The following is a 12,794-nucleotide window of genomic DNA, read 5'->3' as shown; positions in this document are numbered from 1 at the left end:
TCAGAGTTGTCTTTCATTGTGCCAGGTCAACAGACACCAAGAAGGTTCTGACACTCCCCATTATCACCATGGAGGCCAAGATCCGGTTGTGGCTTGTAATGGCTTTGATGTCAATCTCAGCTTATCCAAGCAGAGACTGTTGCAGCTGTATGGCGAACCACCCACAGAGGGCCTTCTGCAACTCAGGTCTTGGTAAGTATTGTTAAATCTGAATGTCTGATACTGGTTCAGTTTTCTCTGAGTGTTTGAGGTTTTTACCTGGACATCAGTTGAAAGGTTTTGCTCCAGTGAGGTTCTGTACACCCAGGGAAAGCTATGGAAGCAAACAGCAGGCATATGTTATGGGGTCAATCTTAGGAATAGGTACAGAAATGTTCTGCATCCTCACAAACACTATGTGCTGCTCTTGAAGATGTAGTGTCTGGTGAGCAGCATCTTTAAAATTTGCCACCTTAGGTTAGTAAGTGGTCCAAGGTTTGGCTATGCCCAATATTGTTGGAAGTTTGATATTTACACTGCACAAAAGCCTGGATAAATTGGGATTTTCGAAACATAAATCGCACACTACAACTTGGTAGTGATCCAGGTGAACTGAAGGAGATTAGGTTGGTGGGGAGATGGTATCCTGTGCCAATAGGGGCATTTCAGAGTGGCCATATAGTGCTGTAACAAATAACACCAAAAGTACATCTAGATACATCCTGGGCAGTTCAGAGTTTGCGATTACTGTACACATCCAGGAGATGGCTAGGTGCAGTTGGGACAATGGGGACCCCATCTACTTCTACCTGTGCAGAAGAATGCCAAAGGTGTCCAGGAGACAAAAGAGTGTTCTTTGCTATCTGTAGCAGGGAAGTAGAATTTGTAATGAGGGAGAAAGGTTTGCTTAATTTTCCTCACTATCACTGCAAGGAGGAAATGATGTTCTCCATTTACTGGGGAGACAAAAAGATACATCTTTGAACACAAGCATCTCCAATCATACTCCACTCCAATCTAAGCCAGTTGATGACGTCAATCTGAGAAGCACAGATGAAGAGTCTAGTGAGTCCAGTGCATCCTCACTGCAACAAGAGTTGCATCACTTGCTCAGCATTAACTCAAATACTAAAGGAAACTTGTACTCAGATTAGAACCACAGGGCAAACATTTTCAAAGTTTTACAAGTAGTTTTAAATATAAGATTGGTCACCTAAAAGTCTGTATTAAATTCTAAATGCGGAGTAGTTGAAGGCGTTCTCCTTTCAAGCTTTTCAGAGGAATGTATGACTATCCTGACAGCCTTCTTTGATTAGAAATTCGGAAATGGGGAGATATCTTCTGAGAGTGTTGCAAGCAGATCAAAGGGTATTAAAAAACTCATTTGGCAAGATGGAAGTATATGTTTAGTAAGAGGGAATTAGGAATGTGAAAAAAAGAAAAAATTCCAAAACAAGCAATATGGAGGAAGAAGGGTCCCAAGAAAAGCCCCAAAGGAAATCTAAAGATTGCACTAATTTTTACCGACGAAAATGAATAGATGGCAATTAATATCATATCCTGGAACATAAATGGTCTCAGGAAAAAAAAACGAAGGCTAAATATCCTGGAGTATTTGAAAATAGCCGACTGTGAGATAATAATATTACAGGAGACGCACTTGCTGAAAGAAGAACGGACAAGAATTTTGAAAAATTCGAAATGGCTGGATTCTTATGTGTGCACAAACCAGGAGTGCTGTGTGAATGGAGTAGCGATCCTATTTAAAAGAAGACAGGAATGGGAGATGGGCAATCATGAAAGCTAGGATATATAACAATTTGTATATGATAGTGGGGTATTATGGCCCTAACATGGATGGCTTGAACCTCTCCAGAGGGTATACTCTCAACTCCTGACAGCTCAATCACCCATAATAATGGGGGTGATTTTGATGTAATGCTAGATCCTAAAAAGGATTTCCGGCAAAGAACTGCTCCAATCTACCAAAAATGAGGGAATGGGGTAGGCTTGTGCATTAAAGATTTAGGGATCATGGATATATGGAAAGAAAAAGGAGTTAAGACCTGTAGATTTACACTACAAAATAAAAGACTGGGATACTCATCCAGAATAGATCATTTTTTAATAGACAGAAGCTTACTTAATAACACACGAAAGGTAGAACATATTCCAGCCCATCTATCTGATCACTCGGCAGTACTTCTGTGTCTCACATTAAAAACAGCCCCTGCCTGCTCAAGGTGGTCAGTGGACAGAGTTATCTTTTCAGATACAGCCCTTACAGAATCATTTGCAGAAGATACCAATTTGTTTTTCCAGTTGAATAAAGAGGGGACTTCGAATCAAATTGCCTGGGATGCATACAAAGCCCTTATCAGGGAGAAAATAATAAATCACGTTGCATATAAGAATAAGAATAAAAGGAATCGTATCAAACAGCTGGAACAAGAAATTGCAACTTTGGAAGTGGAGTTAGGGAAAAAGAAAACAACAGGGGAGAAATCCAATATAGAAGAGATGAGTAATTCGAAAAAGGAGGATTTAGCAGATATACTTCAAACAATCATAAGGGATAGATGAGAGGCCAGTAAACATTCGCACTACAAATATGGTGAAGGATGTGGCAAAATATTGGCCTGGAAGACAAAAACAGAATGAATACACACTAGGGTAGCAAAAATACTAAAAGGAGATCTACAAGAATGTAGCACAGAGGATACTGTGATAAGACAAGAATTTGTAAAATTCTTTGATAACCTTTACACCGAAGAGACCGTGGCCACAACAGAACAGATCAACAGAGTACTGGATGAAATAATAATACCTTCTACATCCCAAGAACAAAGAAAAGAGCTTAATCAAGATATTAGAAGAAGTGTTTGTTGCCATCAAAGGATTAAAAAAGAGAAAAGCAGCGGGCCCGATGCACTTCCAAACGATCTCTATATAAATGTATGGGAAGTATTGGCCACTCCTCTGACGGAACTTCTGAATGATGTTTTTATAAGTAAAAAAGATCTCCCAACCTCCTGGAATGACACAATCATCAGGATCTTACTAAAACCAGGGACGGATCCAGTCAAATGTGAGTTCTATAGACCAATCTCACTTTTAAATATCGATTAGAAGGTATACACACAGATTTTAGCAAAGAGATTAGGAAAAGTAGCAGGGTCACTAGTAAACCCAAACCAAAAAGGGTTTATTAAAGGAAGGGAAATACAAGAATTAACTCACAAACTCATAAGTGCAATAGATGTAGCAATCTATTAATCTGTCCCCTTATCAATTATAACTTTTGACGCTGCAAAAGCATTTGATAAAGTGAGTTGGCCTTTCCTAAATGCAACCCTAGTTAAATTGTACCTTGGGGATACCTTTCAGGACGCAATAAAGCAGATTTATAAAAGACCCTCAGCAAAAGCCCTAGTGAACCACAGTCTCACCAACAGGATAAAGATAAAGAGGGGCAGAGACAATATTGCCCTCTATCTCCACTACTTTTTAACCTATATATCAAGCCCTTAGCATGTTTACTAAGAAAAGAGCAGGAGATAATTTCATTAAAATATCAAGGCTGGGAAAAGAAAGTAGCATTATATGCAGATGACCTGATAGTGTTTACCAGCAATTTGATGGTCTCACTCCCTAAAATAGAAGGTATCCAGGATCAATATGGGAACGTCTCAGGCTATTTAGCAAATCAAACAAAATCTGAAATTCTAGAAGGGAATAAAAACTTCAACAATTCAATGGTGAAGGAAAGAATAAAGTATCTTGGGATAAAACTCACAACAGGCATAGAGGAAATAGCAAGTATGAATTTCGATAGAATTCATAAAGAAGTAAGGAAGCTACTTAAAGTATGGGGAGGCCTTCCTATGACATTTATAGGGAAATTGAACATAATCAAAATGGTAATACTCCCAAAATGTACATATCTGTTCAGCAAAATTCAGCTAGAATTCAAATTAGAACAGATAAAAAACTACACGGAGAACTAAGTAGATTCATCTGGGACACTAAAGTGGTAAGGATTGCTTGGAAAAAATTGAGAAGGAAAAAGGCACAAGGTGGATTTGCAAGCCTGGGCATTTTGGAATACTCCAGAGCTTTTCAATTTAAAAATATCAGAAATCTATTGGGCAGTTTTGACGTATATCCCGTATATTTGCAGGCATTAATCAATACAGAAGGAAATCACTACCTCTACAAATTTAGACACCCCCGCGCCGCACGGCCACCAGCTGCTGCGTGTGCCCCCTCGCTCTGCCTAGCTGCCTGCCTCGCCGACGGCCTCGCGGCCGCTCTGCTTCTCCCCGGGTGCTAGTTCGTCAGTTTCCTTTTGTTTTGACCGTCACTTGTGCTTGTCTGGAATTGTCAGGATTTCTGTTTTGCGGTTTTTTCCGCCATTTGTGCTTGCTTTTTGTCTAGGTTTCTGTCTCTCCGCCTCCTGTGATCGTTTCTGACCCTCGTTCCCTGCCTCCTTTCCCGCCTTCCTCGCCGCGCTCCCTCCCCGCTTCCCGCCACCGCCATCAGCCCCGCCCCTTTCTCTTCTGTACCCTCCCCGCTCCCGCCTCCCAGCTGCTCCGCCCACCCGCGCACTTCGCCTTAAATGGCGACCGTGCGAACGTGCAGCGGTCACGCGCAGCGGGCGCGCCGATTGTGCGCCGGAGGCGCGCCAAAGGTAAGCCCGTCTGCGCCCGTCCGCGACCGGATCGCGACCAGCGCCAGGACCCCTGGCCCACGAAGACCCCGACCGTCCCGCCGGACGTACTCCGCCGCCACCCTCACCGCTCTCAACACCGGCCGACTCCCAGAATGCCACCAAGCCACTCCACGACGCACCCACGGACCTTTCAGCTGCCACGCCTGCAAGTTCGCCTGCATCCGGACCTGCCTCACACCAGCACCCGCCAAGTCGAACACCAGCAGCACCCACCTCAAGTGCATCTTGCTCAACACCCGCTCCGTCCACAGACACGCCGTAGAACTCTGGAACCTCCTAGACGCCACAGCCCCTGACGTTGCCTTCCTCACGGAGACCTGGATGAACGCCTCTTCAGCTCCCGACATCGCCATCGCCATCCCAGAGGGCTACAAGATCGTCCGCAGGGACCGCAACGCCAACCAGATGGGAGGAGGCATCGCCATCATCCACAGGAACACCATCCGTCTCACGACCAGCACCGACAACACCCTGACCAGCGCCGAACACCTGCATTTCCAGATCCACACCAACCCGAACACCACCCTCAGAGGCACCCTGATCTACCGACCCCCTGGACCACGCACACATTTCAGCGAGGACATCGCCGACTTCGTCAGCCCGCATGCCCTCCCCTCCGCTGACTACATCCTCCTGGGAGACCTCAACTTCCATCTGGAAAACAACAACGACCGCAACTCCAGCACCCTGCTCGACAACCTCGCCAACCTGGGACTCAAGCAACTGGTGTCCACCCCCACCCACCGCGCCGGACACACACTCGACGCAGTCTTCTCCTCCAGCAAAGACGTCAGCTTCAGCCACGCCACAGAGCTTCAATGGACGGACCACAGCTGCGTCCACTTCACCTTCAAGAGAACGACGACCCACCACCACCAGCAACAGACCGCCCGCAGAAGCTGGAACAAGATCACAGCAGACCAGCTCGCCACGTCCCTGAGCCAGCACTCTCCTGCCAGCTCAGCAGACCCCAGCCAGGCCGCCGACAACCTCACGAAGTGGATCAGCATCTGCGCGGACGAGCTCGCCCCTCTGAGGACCCCGCCTAGCAGACCCGGCAGCAAGAAGGCCCCATGGTTCACCGACGAACTCAAGAGCTCCAAGAAGAACTGCCGAGCCCTCGAGAAAGTCTGGAAAAGGGAACCGACACCGGACAACAGGACCTCCTTCAAACTCGCCACCCGGAAACACCACCAGCTGATCCGCGCCGCCAAGAAAACAGCATTCAAGGACCGGCTGGACAACAACGCACACAACTGCAAGGAACTCTTCAACATCGTGAAAGAGCTTTCCAACCCCAGCGCAGGAAACAACGACATCACCCCATCGCAAGACCTCTGCAACTCCCTCGCTTCATACTTCCACAACAAGATCGCGGACATACACAACAGCTTCAACAACCAACCAACGCACACCATGACCGAACAACCACCCCCCACCACCACCCTCCACGCCTGGACCCCGATCAGCACCGAAGACACCATCCGCACGATGAACTCCATCCACTCCGGATCACCAACCGACCCCTGCCCTCACCACGTCTTCAACAAGGCCGACGCTGTCATCGCACCCCACCTGCGAGACATCATCAACACATCCTTCGACACCGCCACCTTCCCTGAGAGCTGGAAGCACGCCGAACTCAGCGCTCTACTCAAGAAACCAACAGCGGACCCCACCGACCTCAAGAATTACCGCCCCATCTCGCTCCTCCCGTTTCCAGCCAAAGTCATTGAGAAGAACGTCAACAAGCAGATGGCCGCCTTCCTCGAGACGAACGGATCCCTCGACCCCTCACAGTCCGGCTTCCGAGCCAATCACAGCACCGAGACCGCCCTCATCGCCGCCACCGATGACATCCGAACCCTGATGGACAATGGAGAAACAGCGGCCCTCATCCTCCTAGACCTCTCCGCAGCCTTCGACACGGTCTGCCACCGCACCCTAGTGCAGCGCCTCGACAACGCCGGAATCCAGGGGAAGGCACTGGAATGGATCATCTCCTTCCTCGACGGAAGAACACAGAGAGTCCGCCTACCACCGTACAAGTCAGAGGCCACCGAAGTCATCTGCGGCGTCCCCCAAGGATCCTCTCTGAGCCCCACCCTCTTCAACGTCTACATGAGCCCCCTCGCGGCCATCGTACGCAAACACAACCTCAGCATAATCTCCTACGCCGACGACACCCAGCTGATCCTCTCCCTGACCAACAACCCCGCCGCCGCCAGAGCCAACCTGCACGAAGGGATGAAAGAGGTAGCCGAGTGGATGACGACCAGCCGCCTGAAACTGAACTCGGACAAGACGGAGGTCCTCATCCTGGGCTCCTCGCCCTCCGCCTGGGACGACTCCTGGTGGCCCCCCGCCCTGGGCACCGCACCCAAACCGACGGACCACGCACGCAACCTGGGCTTCATCCTGGACTCCTCCCTCTCCATGACCAGGCAAGTCAACAACGTCTCCTCGGCGTGCTTCAACATCCTACGCATGCTACGGAAGATCTTCTGGTGGATCCCCACCGAGACCAGGAAGACCGTCACCCAGGCCCTCGTCACCAGCCGGCTGGACTACGGCAACGCCCTCTACGCCGGGACCACCGCCAAGCACCAGAAGAGACTCCAGCGGATCCAGAACGCCTCAGCCAGACTCATCCTCGACCTCCCACGAACCAGCCACATCTCCGGACATCTGAGAGACCTTCACTGGCTCCCCGTCAACAAAAGAATCACGTTCCGCCTCCTCACCCACGCACACAAAGCCCTACACGACCAAGGCCCGAGCTACCTCAACAGCCGAGTCAACTTCTACGCTCCCAAACGCCACCTCCGATCAGCCAACCACGCCCTCGCCGCCGTCCCCCGCATCCGAAGAGCGACATCAGGAGGAAGGTCCTTCTCCTACCTGGCCGCCAAGACCTGGAACTCCCTCCCGACCGACCTGCGCCTGACCCAAGACCACCTCTCCTTCAGGAAGAAGCTGAAGACCTGGCTGTTCGAGCAGTAGCGGCACCCCCCCCCCCAGCGCCTTGAGACCCTTCGGGTAGGTAGCGCGCTTTATAAGTGTCACTGATTGATTGATTGAGACATCCCAAATATTTCTAGAAGATAAAACTGAAGACTCTTAGGTCATCCACAAAGCTGTGGTATCAAATTAGAAGAACCCTACAAATCCCATATTACAGTGAGTTTGCACCCATTTGGGACTCCCCTGGCACCCCAGAATGTCTCAGAGATAAGTTAGCAATTCCCCTGAGGGAATGTAACATTACTAAATGGGGCCAGTTAATTGAACAAAACTCGATTATAGGGTGGGACGTCCTCAATGAAATGACTAAGGGCAGGCTTGCAAGATTCAAGTACTACCAACTAACAAGCTGGGTTAAGAGTCAAAAAGAAAATCAATCTGGGGTCAGCATTATGGAGAGAATGCTGCAGGGACATATGATTATCAAAAAAGAAATCTCATGTTGGTACTGGGCCCTAATTCAAGCAGGGGAAGAAGAATACAGCATTCCAAGTGAGATCTGGGGGAAGGAACTGCCAGAGCTGGATATTCAACATAAATGGCAAGTATCAATAGCTACTTGTTGGTGAATTGTGAAATCTGCCCCTCTGAGAAAAAATCACTTATTTACCACTCACATAGCATATTGAACACCAAAGAGGTTGTCTAAAATCAACAATAAAATGTCGAATAGACACCCTAAATGTGGAGAAGATGGTGCAGATGACCTCCACATGTTTCGGCAGTGTCCCCAACTCGAGTAATTTTGGAGAGAGACGGGTAAGACCTTATCCAAGCTGTTGGGACAGCAAGTGGAGGTGAGTATAGACTTGGTTATTTTTGGGATAAGTCAGCATAACTCAAATAACTCTAAGCTGAATAAAGATCAGGAGAATATTCTCTTCCTACAGATATTGTAGGCTGAAGGGAAAACTGCATTAACTGGGTGAAACAAATACCTCCAATACATGGAGAATGGCTAGCCTCTATCCAGACAGTAAACACACTAGGTATAAGTGGGAATACTCCTGATTGCAGTCAAGATATCTGTTAAAGAATTTCCATATCTTTGGTTGGTTTTATTAATACCCCTCTGTTATTCTTCCATTGGTATGTTGTCATTAAGCCTTATAGGAAATTTAGTTTTCTTGTGCTTATTGCTTCCCCTATTAATATAAAGCAGGGTAACAGAAGTATAATACTTGCCTCCATGTTGGTATTAAAATTAAGAGTTGCCTTCATTAATACTAGGAAAATCTACTTGAGCTTCACTAAAGAATAAACACGGTGCTAAAGCGCTGCGAGTTTTATGACACCTTTCTGTCTACCGCCTATCATCCAAGCAAATGATGACCCCTGAACAGTCTTCCTCACACCTTATATTCACAGTGCCTAGAGACAATCCGGACCAAGCCCCTCTGAATATGTGAACGCTAACATTACTTTTTTTTTCTTTAAAGAGCAAAGTGGGAGTTTGTCTTCTGAATTGTTTACCATAACTTTTAAATACCACAATGCTCTTCATGCTGCACAATGTAAATATCGCTTGTGGCAAAAGTATGTACATATAACGTCTGGAATTTGCAATGATCTTAAATTCAAAGCATGAATCTTTTGATATGTTGTAAAACAAATTCTTTTGACTTTGGTGAGAAATATGTGGGGAAAGAATTTTGATACTGATTTCCACAGATACTGAACCTAATGATGACATTTGTAAGCTGTTCATTGAAATGTAAGTAGGCAGGTTCCTATAGTTTGTATTTGGGGATCACATTTGGATTATCGCTAAGGAGTCAGTAGTCAAGCTTATCTCTATAGACTCATGCGACTGGTCTGACCACCACGCTATCACTTTCCTATTCCCAGGTACCCACAAAACAAGGGCACCACAACCTGTGATTCCAAAACGCTGGGTTAGAGACACCAAGAACCTTGATCACGGGGAACTGGCTGCTCGCTGCAAGTCTGACATTCCCCCTCATATCACAACAGTCAACAACCTCAATGAACATTACTCCGCAACTATATCTAACATTCTGGATGATCGTGCTCCGCTAAAACTAAAAAGAACCCAAATCAAAGACAGAAACCTCTGGTTCAACGAGTCCCTCAACAGTGAGAGGAGTTCCCTCCGGCAGACAGAAAGAAACTGAAGCACCCTTCAGACACACATTTAAAACTTCTCCGCCAGACCAGAAATACCAATAATAGGAACAGCCTCAACTCATATGGGCGGGATACCCGTCACCCCCTCCCAACACAATCCCCAAGAATGGGAAGACGGAAACGGTTCTTGAGCTTTGGGAAGGCGGTGAGGGAGTTACCCTCACCGGCCGTATTTATTAAAATATGAAACAAAAATTAAAACATTAAATTAACAGTTTCATATCATGTACAATTTCATTTACACATTACGATGTATTTTCTCAAAATCAAATTGTACATCCTAGCATTACGGGCCAACGGCAAGGTCGTAACCGGTGTCAGATCCCTAATACCATAACTCCCCCCTCACTTGTGAGGGGCGGGTGCACAGAGGACTGTACCTCTGTGCCAACTTCCAATTTCCCTTGTCTTAACGGGGGCCCCATATTTACTCGGCGCCATCTTGGTGGTCGTCCGAGGACTCGTGTGAGGTGTCTAGAAGGTAGCGTAGACCCCCCTCCCACCCCACACTGCTTACCACATCCGCCGTCGCGGATGTCCTGGCCCCGGGAAATTCCCAGGAGGGGCCCGTAGCCCCTCCTCCCCAGGGAGGGGACGATGACCGCCTTCCCTTTCGGCGTCCCCATCCTTAGAGGGTACCGCCTCCCCGTGTGAGGGGCCAATGGCCGCCTCACCCCGGGCGCTCCCATCCATATTGGGTGGCGCCCCACCTCTAGGGATCTTCCAATTACTGCTCACCGATCATGACCTTACCGCCCGACCAGAAAATAAATACGACCGTTTTTAAACTAAAGAGAATAACAGTTATACTGGGCATTTTAAAACATCAACCTCCAATTATGCCATAACAGTTTTTACACTTAGCTGTGATACCTCACCAGAAAAGAACAACCATTTTATTGTCATATCACAACCATCCCAATTTTTGTTTTGAAACAACCTGAGAAGAGATAATATCCATGTCAAATGACTTTATTGCAATAAAAATCGCTGTCATCAGGGGCTGGTGGGTGGGTCAAAATTGGCTCCTTGTTCCGTCTCGGGCTCACGAGCAACGAGGAGGTGCAGCTTCCAAGCACAGGAACAAGAGGATGCTTCCTTGGCAAGATGCTCCTTTTATCCTTCTTCGGGAGGGCGTGGACCTTCCCCAACACGCCTACGGGGCGGTTCGAACGGTGTAGGTGTCTAGGACAACCCTTCCTGGGCGGGAAAAGGCGCGCCCCGGCTACGCCACTACGGGCATACCAGCCAAGCCACGCCTCCCGCCCAAAACGGTTTCCCGGGGGGATCGGGGTACTCCACCATACGTTCGGGGGGACCGAGTGGTCGCCCCTTTCCATATGGGCGGGATACCCGTCACCCCCTCCCAACACAATCCCCAAGAATGGGAAGACGGAAACGGTTCTTGAGCTTTTGGAAGGCGGTGAGGGAGTTACCCTCACCGGCCGTATTTATTAAAATATGAAACAAAAATTAAAACATTAAATTAACAGTTTCATATCATGTACAATTTCATTTACACATTACGATGTATTTTCTCAAAATCAAATTGTACATCCTAGCATTACGGGCCAACGGCAAGGTCGTAACCGGTGTCAGATCCCTAATACCATAACTCCCCCCTCACTTGTGAGGGGCGGGTGCACAGAGGACTGTACCTCTGTGCCAACTTCCAATTTCCCTTGTCTTAACGGGGGCCCCATATTTACTCGGCGCCATCTTGGTGGTCGTCCGAGGACTCGTGTGAGGTGTCTAGAAGGTAGCGTAGACCCCCCTCCCACCCCACACTGCTTACCACATCCGCCGTCGCGGATGTCCTGGCCCCGGGAAATTCCCAGGAGGGGCCCGTAGCCCCTCCTCCCCAGGGAGGGGCCGATGACCGCCTTCGCTTTCGGCGGCCCCATCCTTAGAGGGTACCGCCTCCCCGTGTGAGGGGCCAATGGCCGCCTCACCCCGGGCGCTCCCATCCATATTGGGTGGCGCCCCACCTCTAGGGATCTTCCAATTACTGCTCACCGATCATGACCTTACCGCCACAGGCCGGATAGTTGACCGGCTATCCGGACCCCCCAAAAACTCCTACTATAGGTCATGGCTACTCAAACTTTTTAACCAAGCTAGGAAGTCCCCTATGAGTAAGACATTTCCTTCCCGGGACAAATGGACCCCATCCTCCAGATACATATGATCCCCCCGAATACATCCATGTGGTACACAATGCAATTTTTCTGTGCGAAACAGTCTACCTAATTTGCTATTAACCTTCTTTACCGAGTGATTCAAAGCTGACACAGAGAGGGCCCCAGGCCACACCTTCCGAGGAATCATGTGTGACCATGCGATCGTGCACCCCGGAACCCTCCTTGCCAACCAGCTTACCGAGGCCAAGATTAACTCGAGAAGTAATCGTCGACCAATGGTCACCAAATCATTGCCCCCAAGATGTACTATGATTACAGACGGCGGTGACCTTGTCCGCCCTAACAAACCCTCCATAAAACCTTGAAACTGGTCAATACAGAGCCCGCCCCTTCCGTGGAAGGTCACCCTGTACCCGTATTCCCCCGCAACGTGAATCATGTCACCTGCTTTGAATACATCCGCGGCGCGCCTCACGTATGAGTGGCCAACGACCCACACCACTCTTTCTTCAGCCGGTGAACTTTGACCGCTGGTCCCCAGGTGTCGGGTCAACAGCACTGACCGCCCCGCAAGGCCTGCTCGTGCAACTGAAAATCAAACAGAAAACAAGAAGCGTGAGTGCATGACATAGGCTTCACAACATGTGCAACCGCACATACCTCTTATAGCAATTCGAGGACCAACGCCCCAATTGTTTCACTTTTTCAACACTCAGACCCCTGGCTGTAGCCTCCGTAGCAGCCCCTATCCGGAAGGAATGGGTCCCAAA

General features: G+C 48.5%; 1 pseudogene across 1 annotated transcript in view; it reads left to right on the top strand.

Annotated features, from left to right (window-relative positions):
- The window catches only part of LOC144785899 (metalloproteinase inhibitor 1-like), a 111,601-nt pseudogene that overhangs the window by 38,486 nt on the left and 60,321 nt on the right, over positions 1 to 12,794 (top strand). The window contains exon 2 of the transcript XR_013602056.1: positions 26 to 192. The product of XR_013602056.1 is annotated as a metalloproteinase inhibitor 1-like (transcript). The remainder of the gene's footprint in view (positions 1 to 25; positions 193 to 12,794) is intronic.

This window comes from Lissotriton helveticus, chromosome 10 (genome assembly GCF_964261635.1).
Source record: "Lissotriton helveticus chromosome 10, aLisHel1.1, whole genome shotgun sequence".
Taxonomy (NCBI): Eukaryota; Metazoa; Chordata; class Amphibia; order Caudata; family Salamandridae; genus Lissotriton; species Lissotriton helveticus.
The sequence above is the reverse complement of the archived record's forward strand: the minus strand, read 5'-3'. Positions and strand labels throughout refer to the sequence as shown.